At 35.1% G+C, this 27056-nt stretch overlaps 1 protein-coding gene across 9 annotated transcripts in view; it reads right to left on the reverse strand.

Moving 5' to 3' along the window:
* The window catches only part of EPHA6 (EPH receptor A6), a 953598-nt gene that overhangs the window by 411159 nt on the left and 515383 nt on the right, over nt 1-27056 (reverse strand). The window lies entirely within an intron of this gene.

Genomic DNA, 27056 nt, shown 5'->3' on the forward strand with positions numbered 1-27056 from the left:
AGTTGTAAACCAATAATCTAAATTCCAACCTCAAAAAACTACAGAAGAAGAGTAAAATAAACCCAAAGCAAGCAGAAATAAATGAGAAAGATGAGAGCAGAAATCAATTAACTTGAAAACAGAAAAACAGAGAAAATCACTTAAGAAAAATCTGGCTCTTTGGAAAAAAGAAAGTAGACCATCATAATGTGCTTACTTTCTTCAGCAATGCTGATAAATCCACCAATTTTTATCCACCAATTTTAAAATACACCAAAAAAATTCCAAATTCAATAACTTGGAAGAAATGGACTAATTCTTCAAAGTCCACAATTTACCAAAACTCAACCAAGATGAAATAGATAACTGGATAGCCCTTTAAACATTAAAAGGTTTAATTCATGACTTAAATCTTCTTAGAAGAACTGTTCAAGCACAGATGTCTTCAGTGGGGAATGTATAAAAAATTAAAGAACTAACAACAATTTCACACAATCTCTTACAAAAATTTTTAGCTTTTAGAACAGGAGGAAACACTTTCCAACTCATCTTATGAGGTCAGTATTACCCTAATACCAAACTAGACAAATACAGTACAAAAGAGAAAAACCACCCAATATTTCTCATGAATGTAAATGCAAAAATCCTTAACAAAGTATTATACCAGCAAAATGAGTTTGGCAATGCACAAAAAGATGTATACACGATGACCAAGTGGGATTTATTCCATGTATATAAGACAGATTCAACATTTGAAAATCAGTGTCATCTACTATATCAAGAAGTTAACAAATTAAAATCACATGATCAATCAGCATAGAAAAAGCAATGGACAACATCCAACATGCACACATTACAAAAACTCTCAGAAAGACATGAACAGAGGGGAGTTACCTCAATTTAATAAAAAGCATCTATGAAAATATACAGATCACATCATACTTAATGGTGAAAAACTGAATGTGCTCCCCCTACTATCAGGAGCAGGGCAAGGATGTCTACTCTCACCATTCTTATACAAACATAATATACTGGAAGTTATAGCCATTGCAATAAGGTAACAAAAAGAGAGGAAGGAATACAAAACAGAAAGGGAAATACAATTATTTGTGGTTGATGATGACATAACGGACTACATAAAGAATCTTAAGGAACATACAAAAAAGAAAACCTCCTATAACTAATAAGTGAGATCATCGAGAGTTCAGTATATAAGATCAACACATAATATCAAGTGCATACTAACAATGAAAATATGGAAATTGAAATGAAAATCTCAGTGCCATTTAGAGTTCCAAATAGAACAAAATACTTGCACATACACTTAACAATACATGTAAAGGATCTGTATGTTGGAAATTACAGAATGTCAGAAAAAGAAATCAAAGAAGACCTAAATAAATAGTGATATATATTCTATTCTGGGTAGGAAGACAATATGGCAAAGATGTCAACTGTCTCCTTATTGATCTATAGAATTAATGCAATTCTTATAAAAATCCCAGTAAACTTTTTTGTAGGCATAGACAAACATCAACAATTTATATGAAAAGGTACAGATGCTAGAATATTTAAAACAGTTTTGATACAGAATAAAGAGGGAGGAAATAGCCTATTTGATAGTAAGACTTACTCTGGAGCTACAGTAATCAAGATGGTACAGTATTGGAGCAAATATAGACATATAAATCAATGAAACAGAGTAGAGAATTAAGAAATAGACCACATAAAAGTGCTCAAATGATTTTTTCAAGGGTTCTATAGCAAACCGATGGAGGAAGTATGTTATTTTTTAAAAATGACACTGGAACAAGTGGACATCCATATGTCAAAAAAAATGAATCTCCAGTTAAGCCTAATGCCAACTCAGTGTGATTACATACAAGTGCTCATGTAAATTTACTTGTGTAAAACATACAACTTCTAGGGAAAAAAACATGGGAGAAAATATTTAGGATCCAGGGCTTTGCAATGAATTCTCAGACTTGACATAAAGCAAAGCATGATCCAGAAGAGGAAACCTGATAAATTAGACCTCAACACAGTTAAAATCTTTTGTTCTGTGAAAGCCCATGTCCTAAGGAAGAAGACAAGCTACAGATGGGAGAAGATATTTTCAAACTACATATCTGACAGAGAAATAGTATTTAGAATATATAAAGAACTCTGAAAATCCAACAGTAAAAAACAAATTAGAAATATGGGAAGAGGACATCAAAAGACATCTCACCAAATAGGATGTACAAGTGGTAAATAGTTACATTGAAATGATGTGCAACATCATTAGCATTAGGAGAACATAAATTAAAACCAAAATGAGATGCAACTACACACTTAATGTAATAGCTAAATAAAAAACAGTGGTAACATCAAATACAAGGATGCCAACAAACTGAATCACTCATGTTTTACTTGTGAGAATGTAAAATGCACTCCGAAAATCAGTTTGGCAGTTTCTTATATTCCTAAACATGCAATTAGTATAGGGTCTAGTAGTTCCACTCTGTGTACTTATCCCAGAGATATGAAAATTTATGTTCACAAAAACCTGTAAGTGAATGTACACTGCAGTGTTAATGTGTAACAGCTAAGAAAATGGAATCAGCCAAGATGTTCTTCAACAAAACAATGGTTCAACACATATATACACCATGAAATATTACTTGGCAGTAAAAAGGAACATAATATTGCTAGAATTTGGATGAATCTCCAGGAGGAAATATGCTGAGTGAAAAAAACAAGTCCACAAAAGTTACATACTGTATGATTCTTTTTACATAATATTTTTGAATGACAAAATTTTAGAACTGGAAGAGAGATTAATATTTGTCAGAGGAAAGGGGATAGAGAGAGGTGAGTGTAATTACAAAAGGGCAACACAAAGAAGTGATCTTGGTGGTGTTAATACTATTTAGTATCTTGACACTCTAAACACAGGTGATAAAATATTATAGAACTTGACACCTAACCCCAAGCAGTCATACACACACATTCTCCCAATGAGGACAAGTAAAGGTGGGGAATGCTGAATAAAATTGGTGGGTTATATCAATGTCAATATCTTAATTGTGATATTATACTATAGTTTTGAAAATGTTTCTGTTTAGTAGAAAGCTAGACAAAGTATATAAGGAATATGCAATATCTTTCTATCATTTCTTAAAGCTGCATATGAATATACAATCATTTCAATAAAAATACCAATTAAAATTGTAAACCAAGACTACTTTTCTTAGTAAATCTTTTTTGGGGAGAGTTGGAAAATACAGTTATGCTTTTGTAAATATGTTGTTTATGTTATCATATAATGAGCTTACTTTTATTATTAAATGAACTCATAAATGTTTGAAACACAAACTTGGAAATTCTCTTAGTCATCATTTACTTTCTCCCCTGTTTATACTAAGGCATACTGTATATAAATTGTAAAGTAATTCTTAGGTATTTTTATTTTCACTTCATGTTTGCAAAATAATTCTGTTATTAAAAACAGAACCTTTTCTTATGCTAATACATACAAAGTGAAGCTGGAAATGCTTTTCAAAGAAGGCAATTGTTGAATTATTTTTCTAGAAAGTATAGGAATTGCACTTAAGAAGACCACATACAAACTTACAAGTGGAAATACATAAAATAGAGAAGGGTTAGTTACATTAAAAATAATTTTTTACATTTTATAATGTAAGTTACTGCTTATTACTTTTAGCAGTGAACTTTCCTGGTTCATTCAAAATGTAGCTGAATTTAAAAGTGACAGTAAGAAATATTCTGTGCTCAACTTGCCTCATAATACTAAGTCTGATAGCCTCAATGGCAAGAGTTGTATTCACAGTACTTGGAAGATTGAATTCTCCACTTGCCACTAAGAAGCTACTCTAAAATAGGGAAATTACTAACATAGTTCTTGTTTGAATTCATAAAACTTTGATATACAACGTTGTGCTAAGGAGCATTAGTAGGTTGGTTAGGCAGTTATAATGCAAATTAAGACATTTCTAGCATTTAATTTCAGAGGATCTGCAATAAGGCAAATCATATTTCTTAAAAACCTCATCAGATTTCCAGTTCTTTCTTCTACAATTACAGCAGTTCAACAGTTTCTTTAAAGTAATTTTGCCCTTTGCTCTGGGAAAGGTTTCTGCTCTTTCATGGTGTGTGCTTTCAATTTCTACCAATACCATTTGCTTGACTGAAGACTGCAAAACTGAAACTCCTGTAAAGAGCACACATTTTTGTTTCAAGTTGTAAAAGTTTAAGCTTCTTAAGTTCTAAGTGGTTTCTAAGGGAGTATCCTTACTTCACTTTTCTTCACAAATGGGCTGTGGACAGTTAAATCCCTGTAGATGGGGTGATTTTCACATCTTGGCCAGATTATTGTCCTGATTAATTTTTTTCCCCTTGCTTTATCACTACTAAGCTGGCTAAAACCATTTATTCAGAATAAAAATGTAAGATTTATATTGTTTGATGTGATATGCTGAAAATAAGAAAGCAGGGTGGCTGATTTACAGTGTCAAACTCAGATCACTCTAAATATTGTATACAATTCTGTAAAAAGCTACTAGCAACAGTTGCCTTTCCCTGTTTGTACATTCAATAAAATTCAGTCACTGGACATAATTATAACTGAAGGAAATTCCATGTGAATATTTCTAGATTGCAATGTCTGTGAATCAATTTTTTCATTTTTTTGTGCCATCTGGAATTCTCTGAGAGTGACAAAATATTCTGAATATAGTGACTGTTGGGTAAAATAACTTTTAGTATTTCACTATTAGCTCAAATCAGTAAGCCTTCTTGTATGATATAATGTACATGCAATATGTATGATATCTTATACCTATTCTTATCAAACTACTTGACTTTCTTATATTTAAGTTATTTTCTCCTGAATCATTCTGTGGTGATGGAAATCCTTTGCAACTTAACATGCAGTATATGCAGTAACGTTTTTAATAAGCAGAGTTGCGAAAATAGATTATTGGAAGCTTAATTTTTCAGTAAATAGGATAGAAATAATGAAATATTTACAGTTAGATTAGCAGACAAGTAAATTGTTTCTAAGGAAAATAGGCATAGGGAAGGTGGACACAGAAATCCAAATTTGAAATCATCTTTAAATTATAAAAAAAATAAAATATTCACTTGCAGAATAAGACAAAGATACCAAAAATGATCAGAAGCTAAAGGGAGCAAGGATGAAGTGAGAGATGCGAACTACCCCCACTACTAAGGTCACTTAGTATTAGGGGCCAGGTACTGTCCTACGTGCTTTACATGGATGCTGCAGAGTAAATCGCACCTCTCTAATCCCCACTTATGTATTGAAGCCCTAAGCCCCAGTACCTCAGAATGTGACTGCATTTGGGCCCTAAATCAATCTGGTGCCCTTGTAGGAAGAAGAAATCACTGAGAATGAAGGAGGGAGAAACACCAAGGCACAGAAAGGAAAGACTGCTCAGAGACATCTACAGGAGGCGGCAGCTGCTGTAAGCCAAGGGGGGGCCTCCACACCTGCCGACACTTCCTTCTTGGTCTCCTAGCATACAGAACCCTGAGAAATAAATTTCTGTTAATAAAGCCACCCAGCAGTTCTTTTGTTATGACAGCACTAGCAAACTAATACAATGGATTAACTAGTTTACTCCTGACATGGTCCTTATATTATTATGTTCATTTTACAGGCAAAGATATCAAAGCAAAGAGATGTTAAGTCATTTGTCTCAAATCACACATCAATGAGTATAAAAGCCTGGAATTCTACCTACCCAGTCCGCTTCTAGAGAAACATGGTTAAACATGATCAATACCATTTGCAATGGGGTGGCTCAGATTAGAAACCAATGAAATGTTAAAACTCATTTGTTTATATTTATTAAACATTTACTTAATCCACCCTATATTTTCCCTTCAAAAAACTTAGAATTTTGTAGCTGAGAAAAAAGAAATCAGTTAGAAGAAAGAATTAAACATGTCCCTAAACTGAAAAATGACTATGGATGTTTAAAGGAAGAGATAGCACTCTGCTCTTGGAGGTTCAGGAAAGTCTTGACAGTGGGGGTGGTATTTGAGTGGTCCTTCATAATACCGGTAGAGTCAGAATCTGTGAAGATGGGAGAACTGGCAGTCTATATGAGCACAGAGGGAGAAAGCAGTAAAGAGGAAAAGGGAAACGTCTGTGAGAGGACAGATTGGAAAATAAAGGTGCAGGTATGCAGTGGAACTGGATTAAAAATTCTTAGAAATTCCTGAAGCTTTCTGCTTGCTATGAAGGATAACTCAACCAACAGAAGCTTCATTTTCTCTTTTGTCTAAGTGGAAAAACTGCTTTCAGTTCATAGACAAAGTAAATGAGAAGTGACTACAGATTTACATTTCCATCAGTATCTTTCTCAATCTGATATTTTTTAAGAAGTAATTTTCAGTTGCTAAATTCTTTTTCAGTTCTATGTGTCTTTATATTTCCACTAAAATACTGTTATCTGTAATTTCTCTTGTGCTTTGAAACTGTATTTCTTTCTCCCTGTGGTACTACTGGGGGAAAGATTTTATTTTCTTTCTAGGTTTATTCTGCATAAAGCAATATTTTGCATTCACATTTTGCAATTTTATCAGACCTATTCTTGAAGTATTTTTTAATGTGTGGATTTGAATATAGAATTAAATACATGCCTTGGAGGACAGATTTCTGGAGCTTTCTCTTACACAAAGTACAAAATATTTTAAATTTCATGGAGAGTGGTTTTTTTTTTGTCCCATGATTTAGAAACATCTGCATACTGATTTATATAAACATGACCATTTGATACACAAACTAAACCAATGAGGTTTTTCCTCCTGATATTCCTCCATCCCTGTCTTAAAAATAAATGCTTATTCCAAACTCAACTCACATCAGTTTATTAATGTGTTTTTATTCATATACTTAATTTTTTCTTTTGTACAAATATCTTTTCCTACCTTGTATTTCATTTTGTTTTTCAATGAAATTATCTTATTAAAATGTTTTTCTTGTAATTTTAGAGCCAAAATTACATTTCAGAATTAATGTGTAATTTCTTTTCCTAAACCCATTTCATCATTTGAACTTTTTTAAATGAGATATGTATCTTGTCAGAGACATTTGCAAATGCATGGCAAATGCTTAGAAAATCTAGTGGCATGTGGAGTAGAGTATTTTGTTCAAATATGCATAGTTCTCGAAAGCTTTTTTTTTAAACTACAAGGGAAAATGATACCCTGAGGGGTCTAATTTTCTTTGTCATCCACCTGAATAACTTCAATTAACATTAATACACTTGCTAGCATAAGAGCATCTGCTTTGAATATGTAAAAGAAAGTAGTAAATGCTTGGACTGAAGGAAAAAATCTGGTTAAATAATACACTGAACAATGTCATTATGTAGGACAGCTGTCATTAGGAGAATTGTTCTTCACTGAATCAAATACCATAATTAAAATATTAAAGATTTAAAAAAATCCTACTTTTTCCATTCAATTAAAAGAGAAAAAAACATGCTACTAAAAATGTAATTGTATTTTAGTACAGTTACTTGGTTTCACATCATTGCAAACACTTAGAATTCAAGAATCATATGGAATAAATATCCTATGTTTTGTTTGTTTTCTTCAAGAAACATTTTTTTTTCTGGCCAATAGAAAATGGTTTCATTAAGAAATGAGATATAGTCATATTTTAATGCTTTCTTTCCTCTTAACTCAGCTATTACTGCTTTCATAGTCAGCGGTTGAGAACATGAAACCCAAATAGTTTCTTATATGCCACGGAAACCAATGTCATTTTGAGAATAGTGGGTAACTTTTAAAGGTCATCTTGTGTGTACTGTCATTTTCATTAACAGTACTTTACTCTGCAGATCTGCTGACAGATAGAGAGATACTTGAAGCTTCTGGTTTTGCCTTCAATAAACAGGAAATGTTAGCATAAGAATGATTAAGTGGAATTTCCTTTTATTTCATTTTTATTTTGTTTTTATTTTAGCTAGTAATACAAAATAAAAAAACGTCTCTAGTTCAGAGACTTAAAAAATAGTCAAGCAAAATGAAATTTTGCATACTTTAACATTAGAATTTAAAAAATACTTTAGTTAGCTAATTGTATTTTAGTGAGTTTGTACATGGATTAACCCATTCAAGATTGATTTCTTAGAAAAGAAAACCCGAGTATAAGGAGGTCAAGTTCTTCTTCATGAGCTAATGGAATTAGAAAGATAAATTTTCATGGATAGAACCTGGAAACAGTGACAGCTTCATGGACATGAAACCTATGCAGTCACATGAGTCCAGTACTACAAGGGCTTTGCACTTCATGTTTTCGCTGCTGTTGTTGAAATTCTCAAAACTTTTGAACAAAGGGCTCCACATTTTCATTTTGCACGGACCCTTGCAAATTATATAGCTGCATCTGCCTGGGAATAACATTCTTACATGCTGTTGGCTGGTTTGAAGCCAGTCTATAGTAACAAATAATTTGTTGACTCTTCTTCCCATTTTTATACTAATAAAAGTCAGTCTATTTACACATAAATTATTCATTGTTCAATTGAAGCCCTCAGTAAATTTTTTAACATACTGCAAATGTCATTTAAAAAGAAAGCTAGCAAGAGAGACATATTTTCAGATGATATTTTGATCACAGACCCCATTCAGTGTCTTTAAAACTTCATCTAGATTCTGTAACATCTTGCTGTGTTGACAGTACTGCACTAATGAGGGTGAGGATTTAACAATATGGGGAATTGGTGAACCACTGGGTTGTATGCTTGAAACTAATGTAAGATTGTTTATTAACAATACCTCAATGAAAAAATTAACAAATAAGTATGAGCAGTAGAAAAAAGCCCCAAAACAAAACACTTCATCTATCACCCATGATTTTAGGGGAAAGAAAACATGAACAGTCTAGTTTAAATATTTGGATAAGGCAAAACATTTATATGATAAAATTGCATTAAAAAAACTGATTACTGACTATGTCTAGAGTAACTGGTATTTGGAAATGTAGGGCCCTCATCACCTTCCCAACAGAAACTGCCCTGAATTTATGAATGTATTCATGCCCCACGGATTCCTCAAATTAAAAGTATTCATGGGTTTAGCGTTTTAAAGCCCAGTTACGAATTATTGACATCTAACACCCAAAATGACCACCCAATTCAGTTCTCAGGAGGAAATCTGGAAACTTCTGGAAAAATAAGTATGATAACTTGATGCTGAATCATTTCAACATTGATGAATCCAGCCTACTGCCTCTAATAGATAAGCAGCAAACCATTTCTAAAATTGCTCTTCCCAACAATAAAAGCACACCCTTAAACCTGACATTTCCACAGTGATGAATCTTAGGTGAAATCATATGAAATGTCAAAATAAAGACAGAAAAAAATCAATAGTTGTACAGATGAAGCTATGTAAGGTCAATAGTTTCATAATGTTTGTGACAGGCCACCCACGTTTTTTGTGTGACAGTATTTTTTAGTGTGCAATAACTCAAAAGCACTTAAAATTAATTTTTGAGATGGATTTACCTCTTGACAAGGATATAATTAAATTCATACTTTTTCCCCCCTGTGAACATAGAATGATGTGGTAAATAAGCTGCCCCTTTAAGGTCAGAATTATGTTAGGTTTCTAAAATCAGAATAAGAGAAGCATCTCTTGGGTCTAAAGGAGTGCCATTTCTCTCTCTTTTTCCTGTACATTCTCAGCTATACATCTCAGCTATACATCGGCAGGAACACAGACTGCGCTGGATCTTCTTCCAAACCTCCCATAAACATATGTACTTGGGTGCCTATCCAGTTGAAAGAGAATACAAAGTTTTGGGTGTGGAGACCTTTTTCCTCCCTTTGTTTCTGAAAGAGGAAGAGGGTGGGGTGATAATATGTTTCTCTCTAGATACAGTTTTGCTCATTGTCTCTCTAAAGGAAAAGATTCAAACCTTACTCCATTATAGAGAATACTGAATGCACCAGCCAGCAGGTTAGTAATTTAGTTTATTTCAGATGTCACATTATATTTCTTCATAATTTGCCTTCTACTTTGTAAAAATAAATTAAGGTTTTATGAGAGAGGAAAGATAATTACAAGTATAACTTCTTTATTACTTAAAATGCATCTGTTATCATAGTAGGATGTCAAGGAGGATAGAAATCACTAAAAATGCCCCGTTCTTAGTTAACCTTGAGATTTACTAATGAAATTTGTGCTACACTAAATATTTCTGTGTTCTCTGGCCTGGAATAAGAGAAAAGTTTATTTCCTGAGAGTGTATGGTTAATCTTATAAATCCATGCTGATAGGGAAAAATTTACAAGGACAGCAGTCTAGTCCAGGTGGCTCCCTTCTGCTTCTCTTCTTAGCAAAGACAACAGAAACTCCCTTCACTTCCCGCTCTGCCAAGTGCTCACTCCCTAAACTCACTCTCTAACCTCACTCCCTAAATTTACTCCCTACTGCTTGCTCGTTTGCCGTGCACGTAGAAATGTTGCAGATAGGGACGCAGAAAGATACATATTGCTCCGCTTGCCTTTGTTCAGAGCTCAGACCTTGGGAGATTACTTCCCTCTGAGCCCGCCAGGGTACAAATAAAATCTCAACACTCCAAGACCTCCAAGTAACGCTTGGTTCTTCTGTCAGCGATCCAGTCCAGGTTTTTCAGGTTTTTCCGTAACAGTGCCAATTTTGAATCAAAATGTTGATGGTAGAGAAGTAGAATAGGAAAGGGGTGGAGATGGAACTAAGAAGACATTTTAATCTTGATTTTAGAGGATTTTGGGAAAATAGTTTGATAACGCATAGGTATCAGAAGTTTTCAAATAATTAACTGCTTTTTGAATATTTAAATAGCCCCTAAAATCATGACAGAACTAATGATGTCAAATTACTTTTTGTACTTGCTGTTTAAAAGTTTTGTATCATTAATTTTACCAAATACAATGTAGCTTGTCTTTAGGCTGGCTCAGGATATGAAAATATTTTAAATAATATTAGGAAAAAAATACAGACTTTATATATAAAATATATTATTTTCCTGTTTTACAAAACTGAAGCAGTAAACAAATGTTTTCATTCCACATTTAAAAGGAAAACACTAAAAGTGTCTAGAATACTAAAATGATTAAATAATGAAAATTAGAAGTTATTTTAAAAAAATTTATGATATAAAAAAATATAATTTTAAATTGTCTTTTACCTTGCTTTATCATGAGGAAAGAATTAAAAGTCATTCTCCTTTTTCACAGAGGATGTAACTAGAACATAAGTCAAGCTTGAGTTGAGTTTTGAAAAAGATAAATAGGAGTTAATAAAAGGATAAGATGGTGAAATGGATTCTGTGAAAAAAGAATAGATATGTGAAATAGCAAGAGAATTGTGTTTGAAGTAACATCAAATTTACTCTGCATTACTTGTTTGTCAGGTACAAGGGATGAAAGAGCAGTAGGGTTTGACGAGAGAGGCAAATAGGAAATAGATTCTGGAGTGCCTTGTTTGCTACGCCAAGTACTCCAACCTTTCTTTTATAGGTGGTGGTTTCTACTGAACGGTTTTAAGGAACATAGTTTGAGGGCTAGAATTTCACGTTGGCAGTTGTGTAAGGGATAAGTTTGAGAGGCATAAGAATGGAAAAAGGGATTATAGTTGATTCTTACAATCATACAGATGTGAACTGATAAGATATGAGTAGCCTTTGAAAGGGAGAAGGCAGGGAAAGATTTGAAGAGCATAGTTTTTAAAATTTTCAAGAGGGGGAGACTGACGGGTTGTTGGTAGCAAGTATAGTGGAGAAAGCAATAAAGAAAGGGGAATCAAAAGAGATAAAAAGATCAGTCCAAGTGGAGAGAAGTCTATATAGTGAGTCATATTTTGGATATGCTGATTTTATGTTGTCTATGAGAAATACAAATTAATTTGAATAGTTGAATGTTTGGGTTTGTAGCTCAGTGAAGAGAGACGGGCTGAGATACAGATTGGGTAATTAGCAGATTCTCTGAGAGAGCCACAGACATACTGATTTTTAGTTACTTTACTCTGCAGAATCACATTTGGTATGGTGCTTATAATTTTTCAAAGCATTATCTTATTTTACTTCACTTCCTCAGACAATCATTCTTTGAGGCAAGCCAGGAGATTATTAGTATTTTCATTTATGACTTATGAAGTTAACTGAACTGCAGAAGACCATGAGCGAGTAACGGTGACCCAAGATTATTACTCGTATATGAGTCTGGTGCTATTTAGATTATAGCACCAGGAACTCTGTGAGGGTAATTAGGCTGCCATCTCACTCCAGAAAAATGGAACATTTCTGTACTTATTTATTATTCACTGATTTCATTGAACATTAAAAGGTAATTCATTTTTTGCCTTTTCAGCAGGAAATTTTGCTTCATTTTCTGTGAAACCCCCATGATGTTTGTCATACAGAAAGCATTCAATTAATGTTAATTAAATATACAAATTAATTATGTTATATTTTATTATAGAATTACTATTACTTTACCTAATTAGAATTGGAGAAATGATCAAAATATAATCTTCATGTTCATATATGGCTTTCAGCACAAATGTTTCAGTGAATGCTTTAAGAAATAGTTGAACTGCTTTAAGCAAAAATTTTGCCTTCCAAAGTAAAAGACTAGTAAATAGGTACATATTAAAGATATTCCAAATATTTTAATTAAAATATTATTGAAAATATATTTTAAAATTTATAATTGCCAATAATGTCAATTTAGTCAATAAATATTTACAAATAAAATATGTGATACAGAATTGCAGTAATAATGCTTTAAAAATGCTAGATGGGCAATTTCTGTATGTTTTGTTCTGAAATACTGTACCAAATACATGCATATTCCAAGGAAAAATTACATGTCATGGTTAAAAAATGAAACTTTGGAACTTAGCACAAAGTTGAAAAATCTGTTTATAACTTCCTATTTGATTAGTATGGGATACCATAACAAAAATACAACAGACTGGCAGCTTAAACAATAGAAATTTGTTTTCTCACAATTCTAGATGTTAGAAGTTTAAGATGAAGGTGCTGATAGTTGGTTTCTTTTGAAGCCTCTTTTCTTGGCTTGCAGACACCACCGGCTTGCTCTGTGTCCTCTGTGTACATACACTCTTGGTGTCTCAACCTCTTCTAATAAGGGTACCAGTGCTATTGGATTAGGGACCAACCCTTATGACATAATTTAACTTTAATTATCTTCTTAAAGGTCTTGTGTCCAAATATAATCATATTGGGTGTTAGCGCTTCAATCTATGAATTTTTGGAGGACACAATTCAGTCCATAGCATTTTGTATATGTTAGTTTTTATTTCTGCAAAGTAAATATTCTTCCTACAGAGGTAAAAAGGTCTGATACCACTAAGATAAGGCAATCCATTACTAGATAATGGCAAATTCACCTGAGAGAAATCTATAAGTAAACTGTCAGGCAGTCAAGGTTGAGGGCAATACTTGACTCTGCTAGCAAAATCTTTTAAAGGAGCATTTATATGTATCTTGCCATTACATTTTGCAGATATAATAAAATCCCAGGAAGTTAATGTGGTGAATGTGTATATCAGCACTCATCACAAACCAAAACCAAATTTATGGCATTGATTGTAATGTTGGTAATGTGTAGTTAAATTAAGACAGGATTTAGTTTATTTGGCAGAGGACTAAGATTGTGATGTCAGGAATAGAGTGGGTTTTCAGAGCTTTGAGAATTTCAGTTATGTGACAAGTTTTATATGATATTTCTCTTAAGTCTCTGGCTCCAAAGTCCATGGTAGGACCCTAAATGAAGTATATTCAAATAGCCCAATGACAATATTCAGACATATGCATAGACTTTTCAGAAATAAGTTATGTCATGTCATTCATGTTTAGTAGCAAAGCAGCAGCACTGGACTGGTCTAGAAAGTATGGGAAGCTAAAAACAAAACAAAGCAGAACAAAAATCCTGCATTTAAATGGGGCTTAATCTGTAGAAGAGTGAGAAGGTCCAAGGAAAATATCATCAAAACTGAGAGTGTACAAAAGGTATTCTGAAGCCATAGATCCTAAAATCTTGGATATAAGAAGATGTTTGTGAAATAAAATGCACAGCTAATAATATTCTGGGAAAGAGTTAATGGATGAGTGCTGACCCTAGAATCTCCTCCCAAAACCATATATGTTTTAGAAAACACAACAAATAAAACTATTCCTAAAAGAGAGACCAGATGATACAGTACCACAGCCAGGCTACATCTACACCTGTGAGAACCCAGCACCTCACGAAAGGGGTAAGATATAAGATGCAGCTTGGTGGGACCCATGTGCCCCTCACCCCAGCTCCTGGCGAGAGAAGAGTCAGAGCAGGGAGGGAGAGGGCGCCCAGGACTGCTAAATACCCAGACCTAGAGATCTGCACCGGGAGCACAGACACACAGCATGTGGTGTGCTGGATACTAGGGAATCGGAACAGTAAAACCTGCGAGCGGATCCCCATAGTGGGTGCTCCTGGGACCAAAGAAAAGCGAGTGCTTTTTGAAAGTCTTAAAGGGACAGGAACCTCACATCTGGATGGAAGTGTCCTGGCACACTTAGCCCAGCAGCTGGGAATCCAGGGGAACTCCAGGCGTCCTAACCCTCTGGGCGGCAGTGCAGCTCTGAGGCCCCTCACAGTGACAAACAGCTACCCACCCGTTCACCCTCCGGCACAGCTCTGCCATAGTGGAACAGCAGCCTGAGGCTGACAGCAACCACAGCAGCTGTGCAGAGTCGCCTATGCAGCTGCCTGGGCCAGACTTAGAGGACCCCTTGGTGCACAGCTGCCTAGCACAAGCTCCTAGTGGACGCCATTATCACAGGAGAAGAAGGCAACCAGCAAGCTGGAACGGGCTTTGTTCTCCCAGCTGACACATGCATCAAATGCCCATGACTACCACTATTTCCATGGAAAGGCAGAAGAATGTGAACCAGACCAAAATCACAGAGAAAACCCCTGAGGAGCTTGAGGAGACAGACTTAACAAATCTTCCTGAAAAAGAATTCACAATAAAGGTCATAACCATGCTGATGGAGCTGCAGAGAAAAATGCAAGAGCTAACGGATAAAATTGGGAGGGAGAAAACAGAACTAAAACAATCTCCAGAAGGACTTTAAAGCAGAACGGATGAGATGCAAGAGGCCATTAATGGAATAGAAATCAGAGAACAGGAAAGCAGAGAAGCTGATGCAGAGAGAGATAAAAGGATCTCCAGGAGTGAAAGAATATTAAGAGAACTGTGTGAAAAACGCTAATGGAAAAATATCTGTATTGTAGGGGTACCAGAAGAAGAGAGAGAAAAAGGGATAGAAAGTGTATTTGAAGAAATAATTGCTGAAAACTTCTCCAAACTGGGGGAGGAAATACTCAATCAGACCACGGAAGCACACAGAACTACCAACAGAAGGGACCCAAGGAGGACAACAACAAGACGCATAATAATTAAAATGGAAAAAATCAAGGACAAGGACAAAATATTAAAGTCAACCAGAGAGAGAAAAAAGGTCACCTACAAAATAAAACCCATCAGGCTCTCATCAGACTTCTCAGCAGAAACCTTACAGGCTGGAAGAGAATGGCATGATATACTTAATGCAATGAAACAGAAGGGCCTTGAATCAAGGATACTGTATCCAGCACGATTATCATTTAAATATGAAGGAGGGATTAAACAATTCTGACAAGCGAAACTTCAGGGAATTTGCCTCCCACAAACCACCCTTACAGGGTATTTTAGAGGGACTGCTCTAGTTGAAAGCACTCCTAAGCCTAAATAGATGTCACCAGAGAAAATAAAATCACAGCAAAGAAAGCAGACCAACCAAATACTAAAGGCAAAAAGTAAAATCAATTACCCACAAGAGCAGTCAAAGGAAACACAAAAGAGCAGAGAAAAAACACCTAATATATAAAGAATGGAGGAAGAGTAACAAGAAGGAAGAGAAATAAAGAAACATCAGACAATATTTATAAAAGCTCAATAAGTGAGTTAAGGTAGACAGTAAGATAGTAAAGAAGCTAATCTTGAACCTTTGTTAACCACAAATCTAAAGCCTGCAATGGCAATAAGTATATATCTTTCAATGATCACCCAAAATGTAAATGGACTGAATGCACCAATCAAAAGACACAGAGTAAAAGAATGGATAAAAAAGCAAGACCCATCTATATGCTGCTTATAAGAGACTCACCTCAAACCCAAAGACATGCACAGACTAAAAGTCAAGGGAAAATAGCAGGTGTTGCAGTAGTAGTATCAGACAAAATAGACTTCAAAACAAGGCCCAACAAGAGGATATAACCATTATTAATATATATGCTCCTAATACAGGAGCACCAACATATGTGAAACAAATACTAACATAATTAGAGGAGGAAATAAAATGCAATGCATTCATTTTAGGAGACTTCAACACACCACTCACTCCAAAGGACAGATCCACCAGACCAAAATTAAGTAAGGACAAAGAGGCACTGAGCAACACACTAGAACAGATGGACCTAACAGACATCTATAGAACTCTATATCCAAAAGCAACAGGATACATATTCTTCTCAAGTGCACATGAAACATTCTCCAGAATAGACCACATATTAGGCCACAAAAAGAACCTCGGTAAATTAAAAAAGATTGAAATTCTACCAACCAACTTCAGACCACAAAGGTATAAAACTAGAAATAAATTGTACAAAGAAAGCAAAAAGGCTCACAAATACATGGAGGCTTAACAACACGCTCCTAAATAGTCAATGGATCAACGACCAAATTAAAATGGAGATCCAGCAATATATGGAAACAAATCACGACAACAACACAAAGCCCCAACTTCTGTGGGATGCAGTGAAAGCAGTCTTAAGAGGAAATTACATAGCAACCCAGGCATATTTAAAGAAGCGAGAACAATCCCAAATGAATAGTCTAAAGTCACAATTATTGAAATTGGAAAAACTAGAACAAATGAGACCTAAAGTCAGCAGAAGGAGGGACATAATAATGATCAGAGAAGAAATAAATAAAATTGAGAAGAATAAAGCAATAGAAAAAATCAATGAAACCAAGAGCTGGTTCTTTGAGAAAATAAACAAAATAGATAAGCCTCTAGCTAGACTTATTAAGAGAAACAGAGAATCAACACACATCAACAGAATCAGAAATGAGAAAGGACAAATCATGGCGGACCCCACAGAAATACAAAGTATTATTAGAGAATATTATGAAAACCTATATGCTAACAAGCAGGAAAACCTAGCAGAAACATACAACTTCCTAGAAAAATACAACCTTTCAAGACTGACCAAGGAAGAAACAGAAAATCTAAACAAACCAATTACCAGCAATGAAATTGAATCGATGATCAAAAACTACCCAAGAGCAAAACCCCTGGGCCAAATGGATTTACCTCGAAATTTTATCAGACATACAGAGAAGACATAATACCCATTCTCCTTAAAGTTTTCCAAAAAATAGAAGAGGAGGGAATACTCCCAAACTTATTCTATGAAGGCAACATCACCTTAATACCAACACCAGGCAAAGACCCCACCAAAAAAGAAAATTACAGACCAATATCCCTGATGAACGTAGATGCAAAAATACTCAACAAAATATTAGCAAATCGAATTCAAAAATACATCAAAAGGATCATACACCATGACCAAGTGGGATTCATCTCAGGGATGCAAGGTTGGTACAACATTTGAAAATCCATCAACATCATCCACCACATCAACAAAAAGAAGGACAAAAACAACATGATCATCTCCATAGATGCTGAAAAAGCATTTGACAAAATTGAACATCCATTCATGATAAAAACTCTCAACAAAATGGGTATAGAAGGCAAGTACCTCAACATAATAAAAGCCATATATGATAAACCCACAGCCAACATCATACTGAACAGTGAGAAGCTGAATGCTTTTCCTCTGAGATCGGGAACAAGACAGGGATGCCCACTCTCCCCACAAAAAAAAATAATAATAAAAATCAAAAGCTATTATGAAAAACAAATAAATAAATAAGAAGCTATTATGATAAAGAGAATAACACAGGAAAATAATAAAGATTGAATTTATATCCAGTCTTTTCAAAAGTTATGAGTGTTTGTTATTCTGAATTTCAACTCTTGAGGTTTTATTTTATTTAAAATATTCTTTGGAACATTCAGAGTTCAAAATGTTACACATGTAGTGATGGAATTCTAATTTTTCTATTATACTGTAAGAATGAAACAGGTGGCTAATTACCAAGGTATGCAATCTGTTATTGATTAGATTCAGTTAAACCATGCTGTTCCCAAAAGGCCATGTTCTTCTTGAAATATGCTGAATAAAAAACTTCTTTTCTAACCTAGGCACAACCATTGAAAAGTAAAGATGGTAATTGCTTTTTATGGTTTCAAGGAAGCTATATGTAATTTGGCAAGTTATTAAGAAGAGAAAACAATTCCACAAAATAAATTTCCTTTTTAAGCAAAAATAATATAAAACCATATACATAGTTTGGTAACAAAATTATCAAATCATACAAATATATTGTATGCCCTTGGCTTCATCTTCTTGATCTCTCTACAATGTCTCTACTGCTGATGGACACTTGGTGCTCTTAATAATAATTCCATTTCAGATAAAACAAAAAAAATACTGATCTACTCTTCTCAAAGGACTGCTTCAGACCTTCTAGAAAGTTCTGTAATGTGAAAAGGTTCTTCCAACTTAAAAGTAAACAAAGTTTCCCTGTTTTACTTCCCTTTTGTGTTTGCTTTAGGTGAAGCAATGTTTTCCTATCTGTGGGGTTTCTGGCTCCAACCTAAACAGTTGTTGCTGCTGTTATTTCATGAGATTTGAAATTTAGGAAAGCTTACCTAAATAATAAGTGGATTTGCTTGCACATGATGACATAATCCTAGAATAGGAGAACTATGGGTTCTAAAATGCAAACATTCATAGTCACACATGCACACACACTCTGATCAGCAGTGAAAAACTATCAAGCCAAAGGATGGTTATTAGGATTTCAAGAGAGTCTAAAGTTTGTTAGATGATAGAATAAATTTGTGTTGATAATAACACCAAAATCTGTAATTTTTGTACTAACAAACATCCTATTCTGCAAACATTGAGAAAAATTTTGTAATATCATCAATTGCTAGAGTTTTAAAACTTCATGTTAAATAAATGAAAATAATCACTTCTAAATCAGAAAGCTGAGTAGAAAAAAATGCATTGACTTTCCTGTCAATCTGGTAACTACAATAAAGTTTGAATTCAGATTTCAAATTACTAATCATATACTATATACTTATTATGAATACATGAATTATTTTCCTGACATTCATAAAAAAATTTTTATGGTTGCACTTGTATTTATTGAGGTCTGGTGGAGAGTAGAATGATTTAGAAGCAAGTCAATCCAAATATATTGAAATATATATATATATATATATGGGTTATCATAAATAATGGTTACATTTATTCCTAAATAATAAGGACTAACTAATCTTTATGATTAAAAGAGAATTTGCTTCTTTTACTTATTAAATCATGTATTCCTAGAACATTTTAGGGAATTTAGATGTGTGTCAAGGTTAAGAAAACTATTTAAAGATGCACCCAAGAGTATAGTTCATTTTTAAAAGGAATTGTCAAGTGAGCTAGTAGCCTTCACACTGTGATCAATTATTTAGTAAGTTCATCCCATATCCTAGAAGCAAGCAACTAAGAGGGAAACAAAATGCTTAGATTCCTTTGGCACGGTGATGATTGGTATCTAACACTGGCCTGTGCTCATGAAAAAAAGTGCAGTCATAGCCACACTAAGATTGATTTGTGAGTTTTAACCTAATCATTTCTTATAGAATTAGCTATAAAACTTGGTCAAAACCCATCTCTGGGTTTGAAGTTCCCATTACTAGGGCAAATTCAGGAAATAATGATAGGAAATTTCCATTAATGGAAATATAATGCTTGGTAAAACTGAACTATCAAATATGACAAATCTGGTATTACATTTGACACAAAATCGTTAAAGAGATTTGGGAAAGGAATAAAAATAGAATATAGCAGTCTTTAAAAATGCCTTTAAAATAATTACTCAAATCATTTATTAAGATTTCAAAAAGGATACAGTAATGTTGATATGTAAATACATGAAGATGCTGTCATGGTAAGACATGGTGGGCTAAATACAGTGCTCTCTTATAGTTGAAAGATATGGACATGGAAAACAAACTTTACTGCTGTTTGCTACATTTTCTTGGTGGCTTCACATTAGTATTATGTGGAACCCCTGAGATTGTAACACTAAAAAAGCTTGACTTTTGAGGGGGGGAGCTAAGATGGTGGCATGAGTAGAGCAGCGGGAATCTCCTCCCCAAACCACATATATCTATGAAAATATAACAAAGACAACTCTTCCTAGAATAAAGACCAGAGGACACAGGACAACTTCCAGACTACATCCACAAATGTAAGAACCCAGCGCCTCACAAAGGGGGAGAGGAAGGCCACAAACCAACAAGAAGGAAAGTTCTTCCAGCCGTCACTTGTCCCAGCTCTGCAAACTATTCCTATCACCATGAAAAGACAAAATTACAGGGAAACCAAGATCACAGAGACACCAGAGAAGGAGACAGACCTAACCAGTCTTCCTGACAAAGAATTCAAAATAAAAATCATAAAGATGCTGACAGAGATGCAGAGAAATACACAAGAGAAATGGGATGAAGTCCAGAGGGAGATAACAGATGCCAGAAAGGAGATTACAGAAATGAAACAAATTCTGGAAGGATTTATAAGCAGAATGGGTAAGATGCAAGAGGCCATTGATGGAATTGAAACCAGCGAACAGGAATGCATAGAAGCTGACATAGAGAGAGATAAAAGGATCTCCAGGAATGAAACAATATTAAGAGAACTGTGTGACTAATCCAAAAGGAACAATATCTGTATTATAGGGGTACCAGAAGAAGAAGAGAGAAGAAAAGGGATGGAAAGTATCTTGGAAGAAATAATTGCTGTAAACTTCCCCAAACTGGGGGAGGAAATAATTGAACAGACCATGGAAATACACAGAAACCCCAACAGAAAGGATCCAAGGAGGACAACACCAAGACACATAATAATTAAAATGGCGAAGATCAAGGACAAGGAAAGAGTTTTAAAGGCAGCTAGAGAGAAAAAGGTTACCTATAAAGGAAAACCCATCAGGCTAATATCAGACTTCTCGACAGAAACCCTACAGGCCAGAAGAGAATGACATGATATATTTAATGCAATGAAACAGCAGGGCCTTGAACCAAGGATACTGCATCCAGCATGACAATCATTTATATATGATGGTGGGATTAAACAATTCCCAGACAAGCAAAAGCTGAAGGAATTTGCTTCTCACAAACCACCTCTACAGGGCATCTTACAGGGACTGCTCTAGATGGGAGCACTCCTAGAAAGAGCACAGAACAACACACCCAACATATGAAGAATGGAGGAGGAGGAATAAGAAGGGAGAGAAGAAAACAATCTCCAGACAGTGTATATAATGGCTCAATAAGTGAGCTAAGTTAGGCAGTAAGACACTAAAGAGGCTAACCTTGAATCTTTGGTAACCACGAATTTAAAGCCTGCAATGGCAATAAGTACATATCTTTCAATAGTCACCCTAAATGTAAATGGACTGAATGCACCAATCAAAAGATGCAGAGTAATAGAATGGATAAAATAGCAAGACCCATATAAATGCTGCTTACAAGAAACTCACCTCAGACCCAAAGACATGTACAGACTAAAAGTCAAGGGGTGAAAAACATATTTCAGGCAAACAATAGTGAGAAGAAAGCAGGGGTTGCAGTACTAATTATCAGACAAAATAGACTTCAAAACAAAGAAAATAACAAGAGATAAAGAAGGACACTACATAATGATAAAGGGCTCAGTCCAACAAGAGGATATAACCAACCATTCTAAATATATATGCACCCAACACAGGAGTACCACCATATGTGAAACAAATACTAACAAAACTAAAGGGGGAAATAGACTGCAATGCATTCATTTTAGGAGACTTCAACACACCAACCCCCCAAAGGATAGATCCACCAGGAAGAAAATAAGTAAGGGCACGGAGGCACTGAACAACACAGTAGAACAGATGGACCTAATAGACATCTATAGAACTCTACATCCAAAAGCAACAGCATATACATTCTTCTCAAGTGCACATAGAACATTCTCCAGAATAGACCTCATACTAGCCCACAAAAAGAGCCTCAGCAAAATCCAAAATTTGAAATTCTACCGACCAATTTTTCAGACCACAAAGGTATAAAAGTAGAAATAAATTCTACAAAGAAAACAAAAAGGCTCACAAACACATGAAGGCTTAACAACATGCTCTTAAATAATCAATGGATCAATGAACAAATTAAAATAGAGATCAAGGAATATATACAAATAAATGACAACAATAACACAAAGCCCCAACTTCTGTGGGACACAGCAAAAGCAGTCTTAAGAGGAAAATATATAGCAATCCAGGCACACTTGAAGAAGCAAGAACAATCCCAAATGAATAGTCTAACATCACATGTATCAAAATTGGAAAAAGAAGAACAAATGAGGCCTTAAGTCAACAGAAGGAGGGACATAATAAAGATCATAGAAGAAATAAACAAAATTGAGAAGAACAAAACAACAGCAAAAATCAATGAAACCACGAGATGGTTCTTTGAGAAAATAAACAAAATAGATAAGCCTATAGCCAAACTTATTAAGAGAAAAAGAGAATCACCACAAATCAACAGAATCAGAAATGAGAACGGAAAAATCACGAGAGACTCCACAGAAATACAAAGAATTATTAAAGACTACTATGAAAACCTATATGCCAACAAGCTGGAAAACCTAGAAGAAATGGACAACTTCCAAGAAAAATACAACCTTCCAAGACTGACCAAGGAAGAAACACAAAAGTTAAACAAACCAATTATGAGCAAAGAAATTAAAACAGTAATCAAAAAACTACACAAAAACAAAACCCCTGGGCCAGACGGATTTACCTTGAAATTTTATCAGACACATAGAGAAGACATAATACCCATTCTCCTAAAAGTTTTCCAAAAAAAATAGAAGAGGAGGGAATACTCCCAAACTCATTCTATGAACGCAACATCACCCTAATACCAAAACCAGGCAAAGACCCCACCAAAAAAGAAAATTACAGACCAATATCCCTGATGAATGTAGATGCAAAAATACTCAATAAAATATTAGCAAACCAAATTCAAAAATACATCAAAAGGATCATACACCATGACCAAGTGGGATTCATCCCACGGATGCAAGGATGGTACAACATTCGAAAATCCATCAACATCATCCACCACATTAACAATAAGAAAGAAAAAACCACATGATCATCTCCATAGATGCTGAAAAAGCATTTGACAAAATTCAACATCCATTCATGATAAAATCTCTCAGCAAAATGGGAATAGAGTGCAAGTACCTCAACATAATAAAGGCCATATATCATAAACCCACAGCCAACATTATACTGAACAGCGAGAAGCTGAAAGCTTTTCCTCTGAGATTGGGAACTAGACGGGGATGCCCACTCTCCCCACTGCTTTTTAACATAGTACTGGAGGTCCTAGCCACAGCAATCAGACAAAACAAAGAAATATAAGGAATCCAGATTGGTAAAGAAGAAGTTAAACTGTCACTACTTGCAGACGACATGATATTGTACATAAAAAACCCTAAAAACTCCACCCCAAAACTACTAGAACTGATATCAGAATGCAGCAAAGTTGCAGGACACAAAATTAACACACAGAAATCTGTAGCTTACCTATACACTAAAAATGAACCAATAGAACAAGAAATCAGGAAAACAATTCCATTCACAATTGCATCAAAAAGAATAAAATACCTAGGAATAAATCTAACCAAAGAAGTGAATGACCTATTGTCTGAACACTACAAGTCACTCTTAAGATAAATTAAAGGGGACACTAACAAATGGAAACTCATCCCATGTTCGTGGCTAGGAAGAAATAAATCGTCAAAATGGCCATCCTGCCCAAAGCAATACACAGATTTGATGCAATCCCTATCAAATTAACAGCAACATTCTTCAATGAACTGGAACAAATAATTAAAAAATTGATATGGAAACACCAAGACCTCGAATAGCCTAAGCAATCCTTAGAAAGAAAAATTAAATAGGGGGGAACTCACTCCCCAACTTCAAGCTCTACTATAAAGCCATAGTAATCAAGACAATTTGGTACTGGCACAAGCACAGACCCACAGATCAGTGGAACAGACCAGAAACTCCAGACTTTAACCCAAACACATATGGTCAATTAATATTTGATAAAGGAGCCATGGACATACAATGGCGAAATGACAGTCTCTTCAACAGATGCTGTTGGCAAAACTGGACAGCTACATGTAGGAGAATGAAACTGGACCATTGTCTAACCCCGTATACAAAAGTAAATTCAAAATGGATCCAAGACCTGAATGTATGTCATGAAACCATTAAACCCGTGGAAAAAAACATAGGCGAAAACCTCATAGACATAAACATGAGTGACCTCTTCTTGAACATATCTCCCCGGGCAAGGAAAACAACAGCAAAAATGAACAAGTGGTACTATATTAAGCTGAAAAGCTTCTGTACAGCAAAAGACACCATCAATAGAACAAAAAGGAACCCTACAGTATGGGAGAATATATTCGTAAATGACAGATCCGATAAAGGCTTGATGTCCAAATATATAAAGAGCTCACATGCCTCTACAAAAAAAAAAACAAATAATCCAATTAAAAAATGGGCAGAGGAACTGCACAGATAGTTCTCCAAAAAAGAAATACAGATGGCCAACAGACACATGAAAAGATGCTCCACATCACTAATTATCAGAGAAATGCAAATTAAAACTACAATGAGGTATCACCTCACACCAGTAAGGATGGCTGCCATCCAAAAGACAAACAACAACAAATGTTGGCGAGGCTGTGGAGAAAGGGGAACCCTCCTACACTGCTGGTGGGAATGTAAATTAGTTCAACCATTGTGGAACGCAGTATGGAGTTTCATCAAAATGCTCAAAAAAGACTTACCCTTTTACCCAGGAATACCACTCCTAGGAATTTACCCTCAGAATGCAGCAATCAAGTTTGAGAAAGACAGATGTACCCCTATGTTTATCGCAGCACTATTTACAATAGCCAAGAATTGGAAGCAACCTAAATGGCCATCGATAGATGAATGGATAAACAAGATGTGGTACATATACACAATGGAACACTACTCAGCCATAAGAAGAGGGCAAATCCTACCATTTGCAGCAGCACGGATGGAGCTGGAGGGTATTATGCTCAGTGAAATAACCCAAGTGGAGAAAGAGAAATACCAAATGATTTCACTCATCTGTGGAGTATAAGAACAAAGGAAAAACTGAAGGAACAAAACAGCAGCGGAATCACAGAACCCAAGAATGGACTAACAGGTACCAAAGGGAAAGGGACTGGTGAGGATGGGTGGGTATGGAGGGATACGGGGGGGGAAGAAGAAGGGAAGTATTAAGATTAGCATGCATGGGGGGGTGGGAAAGGGGAGGGCTGTACAATACAGAGAAGACAAGTAGTGATTCTACAACATTTTGCTATGCTGATGGACAGTGTCTGTAAAGGGGTTTATAGCGGGGACCTGGTATAGGGGAGAGCCTACTAAACATAATATTCTTCATGTAAGTGTAGATTAAAGATAGCAAAAAAAAAAAAGAAAAGGGGGATTACTCCCTGATAAGATAAAAGTAACTGTAAATCAACGATTAATGCATGCTTTAAATATCCTTAGTTTTGATCACTTAAAGGGTGTCAGATGATTGGCTATGGAGTTACATTTTTCTGATAATATTCCTTTCTCTTAAAAAAAAGAAAAAGCAGTTCCTGTGTGGTAACCTCCAATGAGTTCTACACAATGGTATAAAGGGCATATCAAAGTGTGGGCAAAAAGGGTCTGTTTGTGTTTATACAGAATATCAAAGCCTAATTTGACTACCCAGAAAATGAACTAAGATACAATATGAAGAACTTCCAACATCAGCACTCTCTGCAAGAATCATACCAGAAGATGATCATCAAAAAACCTCAACAAAGATCCAGGCGATGCTGCAGTTGTAGCTGCATCCATCCCACTGGTTCCTTGACTTGCCATTGGAATGAAGAAGGAGATATCTAAGCTGGCCTGTGCTTTCAGTAAAACAACAAATTTGACTGGATCTATACTGTTGGAACTCAACCAAGAATTAGGAGAAGTGCAAGTTGTAGCGCTCCAAAATCTTACAACTACAGACTATCTACTGTTAAAAGAACATATGGGATGTGAACAGTCCCCAGGAATGGGTTGTTTTAATTTGTCTGATTTCTCTCAGACTGTTCAAGTTCAGTTGGACAATATCCACGATATCATAGACAAGTTTTCACAAATGCCTAAGGTGCCTAACCGGTTTTCTTGGTTTCACTGGAGATGGCTGATAATTATAGGTCTGCTTTGGTTATGTAACTGTACTCCTATTATGTTAATGTGTGTGTGCAATTTAATTAGTAGTTTAAAACCTATACATGCTGAAGTTACTCTACAAGAAGATATGTCAAAGAAATAATCAATCTTCCCATGTTTTCTTCCGCGTGCTACTTCTATAGCTTTTCTTCTTCCTTCAAATACAACCCTTAAATATAATTCGTGCTTCATATCGAATTTACCGAGTATCATAATTCTTCCAAGTGGTAAAGATAACTCAAGACAAATGCAGGGCATAGAAGCCACAGGGCATAAATATGCAAAGAAGTAAAAAGCTAACCTTTTCAAACAATAAGGCTTCTCTCTCACTTACCAACTTTACACCTCCCTGTATGGCCCCGGAAGAGGACTGGTTAGCCAGAGATGGGTAAGATTCCTCAAGGGAGGAACAACCTAAGACAGGCACAGTTGCAGGGGGCCCATCAGGTGAG

This window comes from Manis javanica, chromosome 3, assembly GCF_040802235.1.
Source record: "Manis javanica isolate MJ-LG chromosome 3, MJ_LKY, whole genome shotgun sequence".
NCBI classification, from domain to species: domain Eukaryota; kingdom Metazoa; phylum Chordata; class Mammalia; order Pholidota; family Manidae; genus Manis; species Manis javanica.